The following is a 21,412-nucleotide window of genomic DNA, read 5'->3' as shown; positions in this document are numbered from 1 at the left end:
AAAGATAAGGACCAAAATGAAAAATAAAAAATGACACAAAAGGACTAAAATGCAAAAATTAATAAAATTGAATTTAAAAAATGTAATTTGAAATAAACGTAGAGCGAAACGATTAAAAATGACAAAACGGACTAAAACGAACCAATGGCTTAAATGAGGTACTTTAAAGTAACCTCTCTCTGCCGAAATTTCGTGTGAAATGACCAAAATGCCCCTGGGGCTAAAACGACTAAAAATGACTCAGATGCAAATTTTAAAATGGATTTTTAACAGGGAATTAAAGCAAGAGCTTATACAAGCAAATTAAAAGACTCAGAGACAATTTTTAAGATTTGAACAAAGTTTTGACACTTGAAAAGACTAAAATGCCCCTAGGGGCAAAACTGACTCATAATGACTTCAAATGCAAATTTTTTTTTAAAATGGATTTTGACATAGAATTGAAATGAAGACTTATTCAAACTATTTGAAAGGACTCAAACAATTTTAAAAGACTGAAAGAAAATTTAACATAGGAAATGACTAAAATGCCCTTTTATGTGGATTTTGCAAATAACATTGAAATAAAATGCAAAGAAAGATGTAATTGATCAGAGATATATCAAATGACTTGAAATACAAAAAAAAAGGAGAATTGAATTAGTATTTTTAGGTCCAAAATTAGGGTATAACAATTGGACATAAATAATGCATTCTTAAATGGAAGTCTCAAGGAAACCGTGTTTATGTATCAACCTGAGGGATACATAGACTCAACCAAACCTAATCACATATGCAAATTGTCCAAAGCCATCTATGGTCTAAAGCAGGCACCAAGAGCATGGTTTGACAGCCTGAGAAACACTTTGCTGAAATGGGGATTTCAAAACACTAAAAGTGACTCGTCCCTTTTTACTCTTAGAGGTACAAATCATATCACATTTCTCCTTATTTATGTTGATGACATAATAGTAACAGGTAGCAACAACAAGTTCTTAGATACATTTATAAATCAACTTAATGTGGCCTTCTCTTTAAAAGATCTTGGACATATACACTACTTTCTGGGTGTTGAGGTTCACAGAAATGGTAGTGGAATGTATCTAAAGCAGACAGAGTACATAAGGGATATGCTCAGGAAGTTCAACATGGAGAAAGCAACAGCTTGTCCTACACCAATGGTAGCCGGTAGACAATTCACTGTTGAGGGGGAACCAATGTCTAATCCTACTTTGTACAGACAAGCAATAGGTGCACTGCAATATCTGACCAACACAAGACCAGACATTGCTTTTGCTGTCAACAAACTCAGTCAGTACATGAGTTCACCTACCATGGATCATTGGCAAGGGATAAAAAGAATATTGAGATATCTCCAAGGCACGATAGATTTATGTTTGCACATAAAACCTTCTAATGATCTTGATATAATAGGGTTTTCTGATGCAGATTGGGCCACTAGTACTGATGATAGAAAATCCATGGCAGGACAATGTGTATTTCTTGGAGAAACACTGATTTCTTGGTCCTCAAGAAAGCAAAAAGTAGTGTCACGGTCGAGCACGGAATCAGAATACAGGGCCTTAGCTGATCTTGCAGCTGAAGTAGCATGGGTTAGATCACTACTAGCAGAACTAAAGTTTCCAATGCTCAGAAAACCAATCCTATGGTGTGACAACTTAAGTGCTAAGTCACTTGCATCTAATCCAGTTATGCACGCTCGTTCCAAACACATTGAGATAGATGTCCACTACATACGTGATCAAGTCCTACAAAATGAAGTCACTGTGGCTTACGTTCCTACTGCTGACCAGATTGCAGATTGCTTGACCAAACCTCTTACTCACACAAGACTCAACATGTTAAGAGACAAACTTGGAGTGATTGTGTCACCACCAGTTTGAGGAGGGGAGTTAGAGAAAGTCAGAATCCCACAATTCATTATTAAGGATCATGACTTTATTTCTATGATATGGTCAATACATTTATTGTATATTATTCTGCATTACTAGCAATTACTGTAATTACAATTAGCATGATTTTAGGATAGTGATTTCATATCATTACATGTATTTAAGTATACCTTGTCTATGTATCCAAACACAACAAACAGTACCATTTTCTATCTGGTGTATCTCGTTTTGTTATCAGTGTACTTTAGTCATTTTGATAATTAAATTGGGTGAAAGGGTGTAACTAGTAAGATGAGGGGTGTAACTAGTACTTTTCGTTTTTTTCTTTCAATAATATAAATACCAGAACACAAACCAATGAACAAGGGAGAAGGGTTTTTGACAATTGTAAGAGCAGCTGCAAAATATTAGGGTTCTTCGCTCCCTTCACCAACATCCAAGTTCGTTTCTCTGTTTCTTCTTCTTTCAATTAATTATTGGTGTATCTAATTATTCTCTTCATTTTGATGTCTTTCATGTTTGTTCTTGCTGTGTTTTTGTAAGTTTGATGAAATATGAATACTGTTTATGTTTGATGTTTCATTGTTTATGTTTCAAAGCATTATAATTAGAAATTTTTGATATCTCGAATAGTGCTTTTCTACCCAATTGCACAAAAAACAATTTTCGTGGTTAAAACGTTTTGAGAAAAAACACTTCACCATTGTTTGTTTCAATTGGATGTTGTTGTGTGATTTGCATGTTTGTTTATGAAATTGAAAATCACATGTTTGTTTACTTAGTATGAAAATAGTTTGACTTTATTTTATCTTTTGTTATAAAATAACTTATACATGAACACTTATCATATAAATGCTTACGTTAACAAGTGCTCATACTATGCTAATAAATTTATCTAAATAGGGTTTAAATGAGTCCATTTGTTTATCTCTTAAAGCCTCAATTACATCTATGATAGCAGTTTAGTTTGGTTAGTATTGATTTAATTCTCACTCAACCATGAGTGTCAAATGCTATGATTTTAGATTTGTTTATGATTATATGCTATGCTTCTTTGCTTATTCTCTTAACAATTGCGAATGTGTTTGTGTTTGAGTAGGATGGATTCACAAATTAAGTACGCATATGTTGAGAAAGTTATAGGTCGTACTGGATCGAGAGGACAGGTCACTCAGGTTAGAGTGAAGATTGTGGAAGATCAGAATCGCTACATCATGAGGAATGTGAAAGGGCCCGTTAGAGAAGGAGATGTCCTCACCCTACTTGAGTCGGAGAGAGAAGCAAGAAGACTCCGATAGAAGAGTAGCTTTCTCAATGGTTTGGTGCAAGATACAATGAAGCAATCCTGGTTTTGTGGTAGTTAGCTTATGAAAAATGTTTCTGTGTTGACTTACATTTTGCATCTATGACCTATTATTACTAGACCTTTTATTTGGTCATTGAGTAATGATTTTGTTTTGACTTTATAATATGTTTTTGATGCTTGATTGACTGCATTCAAAAATAGTTCTTGGTTACTTTATATAATTGTGTAAATGCTTATGATTTGAATAGTGATATGTCTGTCATTCAATTCAAACATCAACAAGAAAGACGCACGATACATTTTTTTAAGCATTCACCTAATAATAGATAAGAGTTTTTTTTTTTTTTAATTTGGTTAACCTCAAGAATTCAATCTTATCAACATTTATGGGGTTTGGTGACTTTAACGCTATTTTGAAACATTAAGAAAGAATGAAGATGTCACTGTAAATGGAGAACTCCAAATATGAGTAACTGACATGAAACATGTTGGCTCAATTCTTAGACAAAAAGTTATAACACCAACTCTATCCATGCGTGTGTGTGGAATGGCTAAAGTATTTTATCGTCTTTCTTCAGTTGGTTGTGATTCGATGGAGTCTCCCTTAAGTAGTGTGAAATCCAGCATATTGGTTTTACGACCTTGATTTCAAACAGTTCATAATAACCCAGTCAATTGTGAATAAATTTAGAGGTGTAGAAAAAACTAAAAACTGAATGCTCATATCATAAAATGGATAATTTGTATCTTTAGGGATATATAGAGAAAATATTAAAGAATTTGAAGATGTATAACAACAACGGGAGAAAGTTTCGGCTAAGAATAACGCTAAATGTCGCGACAAAAATCATCCATTTCTAATTTTATGTTTGTATAGAGAAAAATGAGGTAGATGGTAGACTCGTTTGTGACTCTTATTTTTTTAGGACTCTTTTTATTGTTTGTATTTCAGAAGATTTTTTTTTGCTTTTCAAGAAGCTAAATTTCAGAAGAATATTATGAACTACATTTTTATTTGAAAATGTAGAATTATACTGATTTAGGAAGACAACAAAAACTCCCAACTTTAAAACCTATAAACTTACCCAACACCTATTCCTTCCTCGCTATAGGCATGGCATTATAACCTGCAACCGCTTTAATCTAACACAACTTTGACAGGGGATCCTCGCTTTGTCCGGGTTAAGGTGTGGTTTATCCCCAACATTCAAAGTTGGAGGTGGGCGTGAGGGTGTTGATATTCGCCCTGCACCCGCCCACAAACTTGACTCATTAATAAAATTATAAGTATGTGTGTGTGTGTGTCGAGTACTAGGGAAAGGGCAGTAAAATTAGATCCCTTTTGAGGGCAGGGATGTGGACTCAAATTTTAACCTTGATAGAGAATGAGTGCAGGTTTTTGGACGGAGTTAGAGGCGGGGTGGGGGAGTCAGAGGCCACCCGTACCATGCCTTGTATACCTAACATAAACTAATTCAAGTTTGATTTTTTCAAGTTTTAAAACTTCTCCTTCTCTTCCTCAAAAAAAAAAAAAAAAAACTTCTCCTTCTCATCATAACTCTTTTTTAGGTGAATTTTACATAGAATTAATTAGCACAAGTCAAAATAATACCAATGATGATTATAATAGTATAGAAGATGTGAACGGACAAGCATAACTATAAACTTTGTCGCATATTTTTTCAGATAACAAGAATGTTATTAAAACATAGACCAATGATGTATTTTATTTCTACATGTCATATAACTATGCACACGTGAGTATATATAGGATCGTTTTCTGTAGGGAGTTGCGTTAAATCATAAGCGTTTTCACAATCTTTCACATTAAGGTATCCTTTATAAAATGTTTGTTTGTAACACTATATCCAAAGATGACATAAAAGTAAAAACGAGAGGAGATCGAACTATTTCGCTTGCGGTATAAGATAACGAGCAAGCATAACAGCAGCAATCTCTTAATCGATTAACAGACTCTAGCTTTATAACCAAAATTATCACAATCATTTCTACAACATCCTTCGTGTCCAAAGCGACATCGTTATTTCTAAGTTAGCATTTAAACATTCGTGTCCAAATCCCTTAAACGATAACAAAGTCGATCGGATAACTTAATCGACCGTGTCCAGCCTGATTAATTATCCGAAAGCATTAAGTTCTTGATTAAAAGTAATTATCAAAGGTTTACAAACTTGTCAAGAGTGATATAACATAAGATAGATTGTTATTCTAGTTCTAGATTCAAGAGTTCGTGTCCAAATCATCTTGAATCTCATTGAAAGCATTAAACATAAGAATAACAACAATATTGAATCATTAAGCTAGAACCTTATATATCAAAAGATCAAAAGATTACATAATAGCTTGTTTGTTACCTCAATACTACAAAGAAGATGATATCTACACATAGACATGTATACTATGCAAAGGATGAAGGAAAGATGAAGATTCTATGTCAAGATCCTTCGTGTCCAAAGTGATATTGAGTCAAATCTACTCCTAAACCACTTGCTTTGTGTTTCTCTTTTGGAAATAGCTCTGACCTCTCTCTTAGAATGTATGAAAATATCAATGGAATAGTGAATGACCTAAAAGAGAGGTAAAAATGCTATTTAAAGGGCCTGTGTTTTTGTACCTGCGCTAATAGCGCAATTCACGCTAGTAGCGTGGTAAGTCAGCCTATAATATGGCCAATAGGAGTGTGCCACGTTGGTACAATTTGCCTTGCTTCGCCCAAACCACGCTAATGGCATAGCTCTCTGGAGTATTTACGCTAATAGCGTATATAACGCTAATAGCATGTTTCTTGACAGCTTTCTCCTTTGCTTCGCTCCAGGTACGCTATTAGCGTATCTCTTTGGAGTGATTACGCTAATAGCGTATCTTACGCTAATGGCGTATTCTTCACAAGTGCTCCAGATTCACGCCCCAGGTACGCTATTGGCGTATCTCTCTGGACTTGGGCATTTCTTGATCACGCTAATAGCGTAGCACACGCTAATAGCGTATGACTTTGAACTTTGACGTTTCTTGCTCCTTGCTTGTATTTTCCTGCACAAAAAGGGTAGAATAAGGCTCAAAAGCATAAATGACATATTTGCATAATATTTGGAGTTTTCCATGGAGAATCTTGCAAAACAAGTCACTAAAATGCCTAAACTCCCATATGAAATATCTCTCCCCAACTTGGCTTTTTGTTTGTCCTCAAACAAATCAATTGAAAAGGAAACTAACAAGGCTTTGGACAAGGTTTTCAACACGGTGTCAAACAATTCAAAACAAAAAAATAAACAAATGGTGATTCAAATATGATCGCGCGGGCAAGCATGAAGTCCTCCGCTACTCTAGATGCAAACTAAGAATGCGAAAAATGTCCTAAGTACAAACTATACATCATAAACTTCAAAACATAAACATAACTATCTATGAACCACACCTAACACACTTCTTTAAAAGTAAATGTAATACTATGATAACAATAAGTGAGGTAATGAACACACATCCAACAATCATGCTAACATCATGATTAAGTTAGGTGTCCATCCAAATATTGTCTCAAAAAGCACAAAAGCATGGATCAAAAGGTCTTTCAAGGGTTATAACTTGGCCGGGCTACAAAAGAAATGTCATATGTGGGGCAATTGATCAGAAAGCCTATCAAAGAGGAACATTCTTTGTAACACAACTTGAAATCCATAATCTTCCCTACCAATAATTACAACCTTTGGTGATTAACAATCTAACCAATAACCTTGACAACTTATTCTATTTTTGATTTTTTTTTCTCTTTCTTTTTCTCTTTTTCTTTTCTTTTCTTTTTTAAATGTACAACTTTTTCATTTATACAATGTTGTCAGGTTATTTTAACAATTTCACCAAATACTTGACATACAATGCCTCATTTTTCTCCCCAACTTGAATACAACAAAACTCTAATTGAATGTTCCCCTATCCTAAGGCAAGGGACAAAGTACAAAAAGGTTAAGGGTTCAACAAAGTAAAAATATCAAAGTCCTATAAGAGTCAACCATGAACTGGATTTTTGAAAAATTTCAGGCAAATTCAATGAGCATTGTGCTTATGAATATTGACAGTTCATGTTTGAGGACTTGATTCATTTGGCTCAGATTAGGGTATCAGATACTCGCTCTTCTCACAGGTAGGCTTTATGTGGTCAAGTAGGTTACTCTCAATTCAAAAAGTACCTTGATCCTTTCCATGCTTTCAAACAATTCAAAATAATTATCAGATTTAACATAACTAAAACAAGTTAGACGGTGATTATCGGTCTCCAACATATATATACAACAGATTGAAGCTACCTCACATTTAGGTTAAGTACTAAGTGGTTCAAAAATATTTATGTTTATGACAAGAATTAAATGAGATATATTTTGTGCAAAGTACAAGTTTCAAATTCTTATTAAAAACCTAGAATAACAGGAAACCAATACCTTGGCTTTACGCTTTCTCACAAGTAATATCATAATCACTCACCTGCTTTTTCTCAAACATGGCTCCATGGAGCACTTTAAAATTTATTGTTCATGAGCAATTTTCTTTTGAGAGACACAAGCAAGATTTAAACCAAAAAATTCATCCAGAACATAAGTTAAAATCCACAAGATAAGTTATTCAACCAATTTAAACTAAAGTACCAAAGTAACAAGTCGAGCACCAAAAACCACAGTGCTCGAAGAGTACAAAATACAACCAAATTAACATAAGTTCCAACATAAAATAAAAAACATAGAGTTCGAAAGCGAAAATGAAAACATCACTAAAAACACAATGAATGGTCACTGATCATCATCTTCAGCCTCGTCCATATCAAGATCCGCATCCACATCTTCACATCCAGCATGATCAGGTGTAGCCTCATCATCCACAGCATCTGCCACCCCCACATAAGGACCTGGCCTGCCCTCAGGCCAGTGAACAAAGCTCTGGTACTGGTCAGGTGTCATAACCGGGTAATCAGCATTTCCTGGATGCATGTGAGCATTGTAAAGGTCCTGATGAATGCCCATGTTGCTCCTATAAATTGCCTCATTCTGATCCACGAGGAAGCGGTTCTGGTCCCGCACATACTGGTTGTGCATCTGCTGCTCCAGCATGAAAGTCTGCAAACTTGAAAAATCAAAGGAACCAGTGCCCTGAGATGGGCCACCCTCATCATCTGAGAAGTGATATTGTGCTGCCCGTTGCTCTCTCTTCTCCCAGGTACGAATAGAAGTGTCAGCAATGGTGCCCTCAATGTCTTCATCGAAGGGTCCAGAAATGGGCACTTCATTGGCCTTCAGCAAGCCCATGATAAGTCCCGGATAGAACAATGCAACCTTCTTCGCACCTGTGGCAACCTTCAACGCCACACTTTTCATCTCATTGGCTATGATGCGAGCAATATCAACCTGCACTCCTTTCATAATACACCAAATGAGTGACAAGACAGCTTTTGGGGCATCGGATGTATGGGCTCTGGGTAAGGCATTATGGACAAGAAATTGGAACACTAAGCAGGCCTTAGCATTCATCTCTTTTGTGAGTGCCTGCCTGATCTCTCCCCTGTCATTCTTCACAAAGTACCTACCCTTGTTCATGATGTCCCTCTCAATTTGTTCATAAGACCAGCTTCCTTGAGCATTTTTCTTAGCATACGTGCACAAGGTAGGCACGGTTAGGTCAGGTGAAGGTTCAAGGTCTAGGGCATTGTCAAGGAAATCATTAATCGAATCCCTATCAAACGGGATTTGCTTCCCTCTCACATGGGAAGTCCAGGAAAAGGCATCAGCAAGGGTGGTGGGTGAGGCATCAGGAACAACATTACAATAGAACTCCTTGACTAGGTCAGTATTAATTTCAGTTGCGGGAACTAGGAGTTTGTGCCACTTGCGATTAGTGAAAATGTGGTGGAAATCTGAGTGTTCACCATCTGGGTGAATGTCAAATGTTTTCTCATGCCAGGTTTTGTATTGTGCCATCTTTTTAAACCTGGAAGAGTGGGCTGGTGTGGGAAATCGGTTAAGGGTAACTTGTGTAGCTGAGGTGGAGGCAGATTTGCCTCTAGGACGCTTGGTCCCGGTAGTTTTTTCAGCGTTCTTAGGTGCCATCTGCAAAATAACCAGGAAATACCAACATATTGTATAGAAAATATTAGCACAAACTGGAATTGATCATTTAAAAACATCAAAATTTTTGAAAATCTGGGCAAGTCTGAAGAACCACGCTAATAGCGCCTGCCACGCTAATAGCGAAATTTTCTGGAAAAATTTCGCTATTAGCGTCGATTTCGCTATTAGCGTATTTCTTCGTTCCTGCAATTTTCAAATTTTCAAAATCTTTGTTCCTGCAATTTCATAGCACAAACCAGCATATTTCAACCCTAGGTTTCATCCTATGTCTCAACAACACAATAGAATCATGAAAAGGAATCAAAATCACAACATTTGCACACAAATCATTCAAACCCCTGTTTTATTGAAAAATTTACAAATGGGTCATAGATTCAAAACAGAATGTTTGTTGCATGTGGGTTATGATTCTTGTTCCTTTTCCAACTATAATCAATGAAGAATAATCTCTAATCACAAAGCAAAACTCTAACCTTAACCTAATCATTGCTAATCATGTCAAAACATGTACTTTTCAATTCAAAAACAAGGAAAGGATGGAGAATCAAACTTGTTAATGCAGTAATGATACAAGTGCAAGAAGGAATTGATGCAGAGAATGAATTCTTGACTTGATTGAACCAAAAGAAAATGGGTTTGGTTTTAGGTTTAGTGTGTGAGTGAGAAAAGGGTGAAAAGAAACCGTGAGAATGGGAAAAGAATGGGTTATGGGAAGTTAAGGGGAGTTACTCCCCTGGGGCCCACAAATCTTTTTTCCCCCACGCCAAACTTACTCTATTAGCGCAGCTCTCTGGAGCTATCAGTTTTTCAAAGTTGTTTCATTTTTGCTTTCAATGCTTATGTACTACTACAATATGCAATAAAACATAAAAATACTTACAAAACTGGGTGTGCCTCCCAGCAAGATCTTGTTTTACGTCATGAGCTCGACGCAATTATCTTGAAGAAATCATGGTTCGATTAGTGAAATCGTCGACATATTCCGATCAATTTCACCACCGAAGTAGGGCTTAAGCCTTTGCCCATTAACTATCCAGCTGGTTTTTGTGACTGGATCCTCAAGTTCAACAGCTCCATATGGTTTGATCTCTTTAACCATGAAAGGTCAGGACCACTTAGACTTCAATTTGCCCAGAAACAGTCTTAGTCTTGAATTGAAAAGTAACACCATTTGCCCCGGCATGAATTGTCTCTGGATGATCTTCTTATCATGAGATTTCTTGGTCCTTTCTTTGTAGAGCTTTGAAGATTCATAAGCTTGATTTCTTAATTCTTCAAGCTCATGCATTTGAACTTTTCTTCTTTCACCGGCCTTCTCTTGATCAAAGTTTAGGAACTTCAATGCCCAAAATGCTTTATGTTCGAGCTCAACCGGTAAGTGACAAGATTTGCCATAGACCATTTGAAAGGGAGTGAGGCCTATAGGAGACTTGTAAGCAGTCCTATATGCCCACAAAGCTTCATCAAGTTTAGTCGACCAATCCTTTCGAGATGTAGAGACCGTCTTCTCAAGTATTCGTTTGACCTCCCGGTTGGAAACTTCGGCTTGTCCATTTGTTTGCGGATGATACGGTGACGCTACCTTGTGCTTGACTCCATAGTGATCTAAGGCTTTGGCAAGTTGTGCGTTGCAAAAGTGTGACCCTCCATCACTAATAAGAACTCTTGGTGTACCAAACCGGGTGAAAATATTCTTTTTTAGAAACTTCACTACCGTCTTGCTATCGGCTTTAGGCGATGCTACGGCTTCCACCCACTTTGAAACATAATCAACAACGACCAAGATGTACTCATTGGAATATGATGAAGGAAAAGGGCCAACAAAATCTATACCCCAACAATCGAACACTTCCACTTCAAGGATGATTTGTAGAGGAATCTCATTTCTCTTTGACATTGATCCAGTTCTTTGACACTCATCACAATATTTTCAATGCATATTGGCATCTTTGAAAAGAGTTGGCCAATAAAACCTGGATGGAAGTACCTTTGTGGCGGTTCTTTCCCCGTTGAAGTGACCTCCATAGGGTGAATTGTGACATCGCCATAGGATCTTCTTTGCCTCTTCATCATCCACACACCTACGCAAGAGATTGTCCGCTCCAATTTTGAACAAGTATGGCTCATCCCACACATAATGATTAGCATCATGGAGGAACTTCTTGCGTTGTTGTCATTCATAATCTTCCGGAATGAACCCGGTTGCTTTGTAGTTCACCATGTCGGCAAACTAAGGTCTCACATTGATTGCAAGCAACCTTTCATCGGGAAATTCTTCACGAACTTCCGGTTCATTCTTGGTTACCTCATTGTTTGTCAACCTTGAAAGGTGATCAGCTACAAGATTCTCCGTGCCTTTCTTATCTTTGATCTCTAAGTCAAACTCTTGAAGCAATAACATCCTTCGGATGAGCCTTGGCTTCGAGTCGGACTTAGTGAGGAGATACTTGATAGCTGCATGGTCAGTAAAGACAACAATTTTGGAACCTACAAGGTAAGAACGAAATTTCTCCATTGCATAAACTATTGCAAGTAACTCTTTCTCAGTGGTGGCATAATTGATTTGTGCCTCATTTAAAACCTTACTTGCGTAGTGAATAGCATGAAAAATTTTGTCCTTACGTTGACCCAAGACCGCACCAACAGCATAATCACTTGCATCGCACATTAATTCAAAATTTAAGTCCCAATTAGGAGCAATGATTATTGGTGCAGTGGTCAATCTTTCTTTCAAAGTTTCAAATGCATAAAGACATTCTTTATCAAAAATAAAAGACTTATCTTTGTTGAGCAAGTTGCTCATAGGCTTTGCTATCTTTGAGAAGTCTTTGATGAATCTCCGGTAAAACCCGGCATGACCAAGAAAACTCCGAACACCTTTGACATTCACCGGTGGTGGAAGCTTTCCAATAACGTCGACCTTTTCTTGGTCTACCTCGATACCCTTTGAAGAAATCTTATGACCAAGGACAATACCCTCGGTAACCATGAAATGACATTTCTCCCAATTGAGCACCAAGCTAGTTTCAATACACCGCTTCAGCACGGTATCCAAGCTCTTCAAACACATATCAAATGAAGATCCAAAAACTTAGAAATCATCCATGAACACCTCCATGCATTTACCAATTAAATTGGAGAAGATTGCTTGAACACACCGTTGAAAAGTTGCGGGTGCATTACACAAGCCAAATGGCATTCTTCGATAAGCAAAAATACCAAAGGGGCAAGTGAAAGTCGTCTTCTCGTGATCATCTGGGTTCACGGCGATTTGATTGTAACCGGAGTAACCATCTAGGAAGCAATAAAAGGATTGACCGGAGAGTCTTTCAAGCATTTGATTCATGAAGGGCAATGGGAAGTGATCCTTCCTTGTTGCTTGATTAAGTCTTCTATAATCGATACACATCCTCCATCCGGTGACGGTTCTAGTTGGGATCAACTCATCTTTGTCATTAGTGATCACCGTCATTCCTCCTTTCTTGGGAACTACTTGAACCGGGCTTACCCAAGCACTATCCGAGATAGGATAGATCATGCCGGCTTCAAGCAACTTCACTACTTCCTTTCGCACCACCTCTTTCATGTTTGGATTTAAGCGGCGTTGCGGTTGTGCTATCAGTTTGTAGTTTTCTTCCATCATAATCTTGTGCATACAATAAGATGGACTTATCCCTTTCAAGTCGGATAACTTCCACCCTATCGCTTCCTTGTTGGCCTTGAGAACCTCTACCAACTTTGTTTCATCATTGATGGACAAGGAGCTACTAATGATCACCGGCTTTGTACCATCTTTCTCAAGAAAAACATATTTCAAATTAGATGGTAAAACATTTAATTCTACCTTGGTGTCATCAACTTTTGCTTCTTCCTTGGATTCTTCTTTCAAATATTCAAGTATGGCTCGATTAGGAAGAATCTCCTTCAAGGAATCTAGCTCCTTCAAACACTCTTCAATGTCTCTTGCTTCATCTTCATCAATAGCATTGAGTGCGTCCACCAAAGCACTCTCAAGGGGTGTTCTCTTGTGCAATTGCTTCCGGGTAGTCTAGATGACTTCTTCGGTTGCATCGATTTTAAAGCATGCACCCTTGTCTTTTGAGTACTTCAAGGCTTCCCGGATGTTGAAAGTAACCTCTTCATCATTTACCTTGACTTTCATGATATTATCATCAAGATCAATCATCATCCGAGCCGTTTGCATGAAATTCCTTCCCATTAAAAGAGGCACATCCTCATCTTCTTCGACATCCATAACCACAAAGTCAGACGGAAAAATAAATTTGTCCACTTTTACAAGAACATCTTCGGCCATACCTAGTGGTTTTGCAAAGGATTTGTCGGCCAATTGCAACATCATCCTAGTCCGCTTTATACAAAGGTCACCAACACTTTTGGCAACAGACAAAGGCATGAGATTTATGCTTGATCCAAGATCAAGTAGTGCTTTACCTACATGTGTTGTGCCAATAGCTACCGGTAGAGTGACTCTTCCCGGATCTTGCTCTTTCTTAGGCAACCTTCTTTGAATAATAGCACTACAATTGGCATCAATTTGGATTGTCTCTTCATCATTGACTCTTCTCTTCTTGGAAAGGATGTCTTTCATGAATTTAGCATAGATCGGCATTTGCTCCAAGGCTTCTGAGAATGGTATATCAATTTGCAACTTCTTGAAGAGTTCAAGAAACCTTGTGTATTGCCGCTCTTTATCTTTCTTCGATGGAGCATGTGGGTATGGTAAGCGTTGAGTCGCCACTTGCTTCTCAACTTATTTTTTCTTGCCTTTATCTTTCCCCACATCTTTCTTCTTCCTCTCCATCTCCTCTTGTTCCACTAGTTCTCTTTTTTTTATTTTTTCTTTTTCAACTAATTCTTCTTTATTTTCTATGTACACTTCCTTCTCTATCTCCACAACATCCTCCTCGAACTTCACTAGATCCTCCGCATTAACAACTTCATCATCCTTCTTTTCAACTACAATCTCTTCACCTACCCCTTTACCGATCACTCTACCACTCCTCGTCGCAATAGCTTTTGACTGCTATGCTTTGTTATGCTCCTTAGGATTTGGTTGAGTGTTGGCGGTGAAAATTCCCACTTGCGGAGGACCTTGAGCCATTTGTTGTGCTAACTGACCAACTTGCGTTTCAAGGCCTTTGATTGACGCGTCGGTATTCTTCTGGTTAGCCATTGACATTTGTATAAATTGCTTCAAAGTCTCTTTGGTGCTTTGGGAATTGTTAGGTTGTTGGGGGTTATTTTGTGGTGGGAATTGGTATTGATTATTGAATGGTTGTTGGAATTGAGGGTACGGTTGTTGGTAGAAGTTGGATTGTGGATATTGGTAGTTATTGTTGCAAGGGGTTCTCCATGGTCTTTGAAAGTTTTGGTTACCCAGATATCTTCCTTGAAAGTTGGAAGTACCCAGAGTTTGGGCTTGTTGTGAGGTTCCGGCTTGTTGTGGTTGGTTAGGTCTTTGTTGTTGGTTTCCCACATAATTTACCTCTTCTTCAAAAGAACCAGGTGTGGGACAATAGCCAGTGGGATGATCTCCCGTGCAAAGCTCACAAGTGTTAACTTGAGATGTTCCTCCTTCTTTCTTGAGAGATTCGAGAATTTGTTTTGGCATAGCTCTCATCTCCTTTTGCATAGCTTCTATTTGTTGAGTGAGAAGCTTATTTTGAGCCAAAACTGCATCATTTGCTTCTAGTTCAAGGATACCGGCTTTCCGTTGTTGAGGATTCCGGTTGTGAGATGATTTTCTAGTGTTGAGAGCCATTTGGTTTATGATTTTGACAGCATCAGCTGGACTTTTCAAAGCAATAGATCCACCAGCACTTGCATCTAACATTGTCTTGGACATGTCTTGAAGCCCTTGACGAAAAAGGTAGATTTGCATCTGGCTATCAAAACCATGCTTCGAACAATTCCTAAGCAAAGATTTGTATCGCTCCCAAGCTTCACATAGAGACTCACTTTGGCCTTGAGAAAAAGTTGTGATTGATGTTTTAGCTTCAAGATGCCTATCCTCCGGAAAGACCTCTCTTGAAACATTTTCTCTAGTTCAGGCCAATTTTTCATCAAAGAAGTAGGTTGATCTAAGTACCACTCCTTAGCCTTACCAATTAAAGAATGAGGAAATAATTTGCAAAACATGTTCTCTTCCTCGTCTTCCTTCAAACTAAGAGTACCGGCGGTAACATAGAAGTTTGTGAGATGCTTGTAAGGGTCTTCATGATCCATTCCAGTGAAAGGGTTTTGATTAATCAAATGTATCAACCCCGATGTCAACTCGACTTGCTTGGTATTTTGATTACCAAGGCTAGCAAGCCTTCTTGGACTAACCCAACTTGGAAGAGCATTCTCGTCTTGATTTTCATTAGCCATAACTTCACTTGTTTCCCTTTCCGGTGATGATGGTGGAGTCAAGTGTAGAGACCCACTCGGAGATAGTGTATGAACCGAACCCGAAGGAGAATGAATAGAACTAGATGAGTCCGACTGAGCCAGCCTGGCTAGTCTCTTAGCTTCCTTTGCTTGTGCCTTAAGTAACCTAGCAGTTTTCTCAATCTCAGGATCAAATTGAAGGTCTTCTTTAGAAACGGTACCTCGCATAAACAAAGTTTACCAAAACTATACCAGGTGGTTAGCTTAAAAAATAATGAATGATATATGTGTATAAGTATATGCATGAAAGAATTTTGTGCAAAATTGATTTAACATGACAAAATTGTTTAAAAACTTATAATTTAAAATCCGCTACTCCCCGGCAACGGCGCCATTTTGATGTAGTTTATTTCTACATGTCATATAACTATGTACAAGTGAGTATATATAGGATCGTTTTCCGTAGGGAGTTGCGTTAAATCATAAGCGTTTTCACAATCTTTCACATTAAGGTATCCTTTATAAAATGTTTGTTTGTAACACTATATCCAAAGATGACATAAAAGTAAAAACGAGAGGAGATCGAACTATTTCGCTTGCGGTATAAGATAACGAGCAAGCATAACAGCAGCAATCTCTTGATCGATTAACAGACTCTAGCTTTATAACCAATATTATCACAATCATTTCTACAACATCCTTCGTGTCTAAAGCGACATCGTTATTTCTAAGTTAGCGTTTAAACATTCGTGTCCGAATCCCTTAAACGATAACAAAGTCGATCGGATAACTTAATCGACCGTGTCCAGCCTGATTAAGAATCTGAAAGCATTAAGTTCTTGATTAAAAGTAATTATCAAAGGTTTACAAACTTGTCAAGAGTGATATAACATAAGATAGATTGTTATTCTAGTTCTAGATTCAAGAGTTCGTGTCCAAATCATCTTGAATCTCATTGAAAGCATTAAACATAAGAATAACAACAATATTGAATCATTAAGCTTGAACCTTATATATTAAAAGATCAAAAGATTACATAATAGCTTGTTTGTTACCTCAATACTACAAAGAAGATGATAGCGACACATAGACATGTATACTATGTAAAGGATGAAGGAAAGATGAAGATTCTATGTCAAGATCCTTCGTGTCCAAAGTGATCTTGAGTTGAATCTACTCCTAAACCACTTGTTTTGTGTTTCTCTCTTGGAAATAGCTCTGACCTCTCTCTTAGAATGTATGAAAATATCAATGGAATAGTGAATGACCTAAAAGAGAGGTAAAAATGCTATTTAAAGGGCCTGTGTTTTTGTACCTGCGCTAATAGCGCAATTCACGCTAATAGCGTGGTAAGTCGGCCTATAATCTGGTCAATAGGAGTGTGCCACGTTGGTACAATTTGCCCTGCTTCGCCCAAACCACGCTAATGCCGTGGCTCTCTGGAGTATTTACGCTAATAGCGTGTTTCTTGACAGCTTTCTCCTTTGCTTCGCTCCAGGTACGCTATTAGCGTATCTCTTTGGAGTGATTACGCTAATAGCGTATCTTACGCTAATGGCGTATTCTTCACAAGTGCTCCAGATTCACGCCCCAGGTACGCTATTGGCGTATCTCTCTGGACTTGGGCATTTCTTGATCACGCTAATAGCGTAGCACACGCTAATAGCGTATGACTTTGAACTTTGACGTTTCTTGCTCCTTGCTTGTATTTTCCTGCACAAAAAGGGTAGAATAAGGCTCAAAAGCATAAATGACATATTTGCATAATATTTGGAGTTTTCCATGGAGAATCTTGCAAAACAAGTCACTAAAATGCCTAAACTCCCATATGAAATATATCACTTTTAAACACTTATCAACCAACATCTACAAATAATATTTCCTGCCACTAATAAATTGTCTCACCTTTCTAGAAAACAAATTGGTAAAGGTGTACAAGTGAAAGTGAGTCTCACTTATAATTGAGTCGGGTATAGAGTCTCACTAATAAACAAGTGGTACTAAATCTACCAGTATATAAATTTGAAGTACAAGTCGTACTCTATCCTTTAAAAAAACCGTCTTACACCACCTTCGATTATAATTCAATGCTACCGAGCAAATATGAATACACCCCTATTCTCCTAAAAATGTGTCCTAGGACAAATTACGATGTTCAAGAACTACATGTTCATATGGTTAGATTTGAGAGTAGCATGGCAAAAGAATATATACAATCGTATTCTCTTAAACTTAAATCCTAGGGATCAATCATGATGTTCAAGAACCACATAACTACAAACTACTATATGCTAAATAAGTGGTATGGAAAAAGATGGCACACTGTAATTATCCTCAAACAAATTATAACAACCAATCTTAATGTTCAAGTACCACAAGACTACAAATCTACAAATTTTGATATTAAATGAGTGGCATATAAAATGAGGGTAATGATTTTTTATGTAGGAAGCATATAAATGAAAAGGAACAAGAAACTCTGCGTACCGTTTATCTTTGTTTATCATGCCCCAGTAAGTAATAGTTGACTCTAACGTTCCCACTAATGAATCGTGAGTGATAACTTCAAATTCAACAACTACTTGGGGTTGATAAACAAAGATTGACAAGTAGAGTTCTTGTTTCTTTTTGGGTTTTTTATGATTCTTACGATAAATCGTTACTCTCATTTGCCATGCCACTCATTTAGCATCTGAAAATGTGTAGTCACTTGGTTCTAGAACATCATATTGGTACTTAGGAATCAGCTTTGGGAGAACACCCTTAGAAGCCATGTCAGTCATTTGACATCTGAATGTGCGGTCTTGTGGTTCTTGCTATCGAATTAGTTTTCATATTCCACGAACATCGAGGGGAAGCTATTTATTGTAAAAATAGTTAAGGAACTATTTAGTCCAGGGATCGAATTGAAAATAAGGTCATAATTTAAGAACCAAATTGATGAAGTTAATGTTTTGAAAATTATGCTTTGCACACTCTAAATATCTTCAGTTAGTCACCAAAATTTTGATGTTTACTTGAAAATAATGAATTCTCGAAGTTTTTTAAAGTAATGAAAACATTGGGCAACTCTTTGATGCAAAAAATGGTTTCTAAAATCAAGTTTTAATTACCTTAGAAAATCATTATGGAAAGAAATAATAGCTCTCGTAAATCATGCAAAATTCAATTTTACCTTAAAATAATTAGCTTTACTCAATTTTTTTGAAGGGAATTATTTTTCCTTATTATTAGATACAAATTTGTTTGAGATACGTAAGAACCAGTTAACTCCTTTTAAAATTTTTATTTGACTCTATGCCGTCCTGGTCTTGTCTTTTAGAAGGTTTAAAAAATTGTTTAAAAATGATTTAAATCAATATTTTAAGAAAGTTTAAAAGTGGAATTGGGCTCATAAAAAAATACATAAGAAAATGAAATAAGTGAGTATATTTTGTGTGTGTCAAAATGGAAGAGAAAACCAAAGGGAAGTTCAAAAGCATCATTATATAAAATAATAAAAAATACAAATATGATATTAAGAAGAAGACAAAGACTGAGAAGAAAATTGCGAGAAAATGATCGATTGCAATGGAGGTTTATGTTTGTGAGTTTGTGAAGAAATATATATGGAGGGTTTGAAGAAACAGAGATGGATGCAAGGAACAGGTTGAGAGTGTGGGTCTTTGTTTGAAAATAAAGATTGTGTTTTGTGTAATTGTGAGAGAACAATCTTTCATACTAAAAACAAAGGGAGATTTGTGGCTCTAATTTTGTGAGAGTGAGAAAGAAGGTGTTATGATAGGAGATGGGTTGTTGAGTGAAGATGGTTAACAATATTGTTGTGCTAGTTGCATGGTATATTATATTGAAGGTGAGTAGAATATATAGGTAGTGAAATTTACATTTTCTTAAGTAGAAGTCTTGTGTATTGAAGCGGATAGGACAAACAATTCAACTTGGGACCATGAGGAGTTGTTAATTGACGTAGAGTTTGTTAAACAAAGGTGCAAGTCACAATTATATTGTGTAGATATTGTGATCACAACCCATGTTGTAAAATTGGGCAAACACAAGAAAAGAGCCTCTGCATTTTACTATGTTTGTTTCTTTTCATTTATTTTATTCCATTTGTTTGTACTTTAATTATTATTCTTTTACTCTTTGTGGCATAATTTGAAATAAACCAAAGTTAAGTGTGAAGTTTAAGCAATGAATCCAATAAAGGAACCTTTTTTATTTTGATTTTTTTTATTGTTGCAATAAATAAAATGAAAAAATTAATATAACAGAAGTCTTATAAAGTACTATGTTTGCTAGCTGGTGCTGTTGAAACTGAGTAATAGGTATACACATGGTAAAGGTTGGACAAAGTTCTATAGTGTATACAAATGGAAAAAGGATTGCATATTTCTATTGTGTATACTCTACATTTAAGTTCTGCTTCTTAAAAAGGTCAAACTCGATTTCGGAAATTAGTTATGGAGAAATGGAGAAAGTGATAAATTTACTGCAAAAATATAGGTTGTTGAGCACATACATGCATAAACCAGTCAACATTCAATTCAATGGCTCAACCTATGTCTTTGAGTGTTTACACATAAATAGGAAAAATGAAAATAACTACCATAAAGTAATGTTTGCCTTTTTTCAAAATTACAAGAGACTAGGGAGAGATTTTTTTTTTAAATAATAGGAAATACTTACTTGTTGAAAGTAGAAAAAGAAAATATATGTAATGAAAAGCAATAAAAGAGAGTGCTCTTACTAAAAGCATTGGTCTCATGTTCCCCTTTTAAATGACAGAAGTTGGTCAATTTCAATTTCTATATTTATATCCCAATGTTCCAAGATCCGTAATTTTTTCTATCTATTTTTATGTGTTATTATTAATTAGTGCATAACTTGCAAAGGTAAAAGAAAAATAAAATTATTTGATACTTCCGTTTGAAATGTAAAAAAAATAACCAAAAACTAAAGAAGAACAACAATATCACAACACCATGGCCAACGGATGTCTCTAACTTGAGCATCACGCAAACTGAAGATTGTGAATGAAATTGGTCAAAATGATAATCAAAGTCTAATATTGTGATTGATAAAGTCAATTTTGTAACAAAACACATCACAATGGTGCATGCAAGACAAGTTGCATTTCTCATCTAATGCAAAGTGGTAAGATGGATAGTTGCATGCATTGACAAGTTTCACTCTTGGTGTTTTGTATGGAAGACAAGTAACTTGTTGTATGTAAGGAACTATTGTTGACCTCTTATATAAATAACAAGTTTATTTGCACCATTTCAATCATCCCATCAAGTAGTAACACAACAACAAGAATTCGAACTTGTGGAGAGTGAGGGAAAAATATAGAAAAAATATAGTTTCTCCAATAAGGTTTCTTCTAGTGTTAGTATTTCTCTATTTCAAGAGAGAAGGTAACTTGTCTCTACTTATATTTAGAGAGGTCATGTAATTTATGCCACTTAATAAAAGTTAGGGTAAATACAGACTTTGGTCCCTTAACTTATTTTTGTGTTTCATTTTGGTCCCTTAACTTTAAATTGTCTCAATTTGGTCCCTTAAGTATCTCTCCGTTTATCAAAGTGGTCCCTTCCGTTAGTTTTCCGTTATATTTAATAAAAAAAGTTAAATGTGGTACACGTGTCTGTTATACCCTAATTTTGGACCTAAAAATGCTTATTCAATTCTTC

General features: G+C 36.4%; 1 pseudogene across 1 annotated transcript; it reads left to right on the top strand.

The window, feature by feature from the left end:
- Positions 1 to 2,236: 2,236 nt before the first annotated feature.
- On the top strand, positions 2,237 to 3,355 carry LOC146912847 (small ribosomal subunit protein eS28z/eS28y pseudogene; annotated as a pseudogene). The gene is made up of 2 exons (XR_015014797.1): positions 2,237 to 2,332; positions 2,992 to 3,355. The product of XR_015014797.1 is annotated as a small ribosomal subunit protein eS28z/eS28y pseudogene (transcript).
- Positions 3,356 to 21,412: the final 18,057 nt, after the last annotated feature.

Source organism: Medicago sativa, chromosome 6, assembly GCF_051527215.1.
Source record: "Medicago sativa cultivar Bolivia chromosome 6, Bolivia_mono, whole genome shotgun sequence".
Lineage (NCBI taxonomy): Eukaryota > Viridiplantae > Streptophyta > Magnoliopsida > Fabales > Fabaceae > Medicago > Medicago sativa.
The sequence above is the reverse complement of the archived record's forward strand: the minus strand, read 5'-3'. Positions and strand labels throughout refer to the sequence as shown.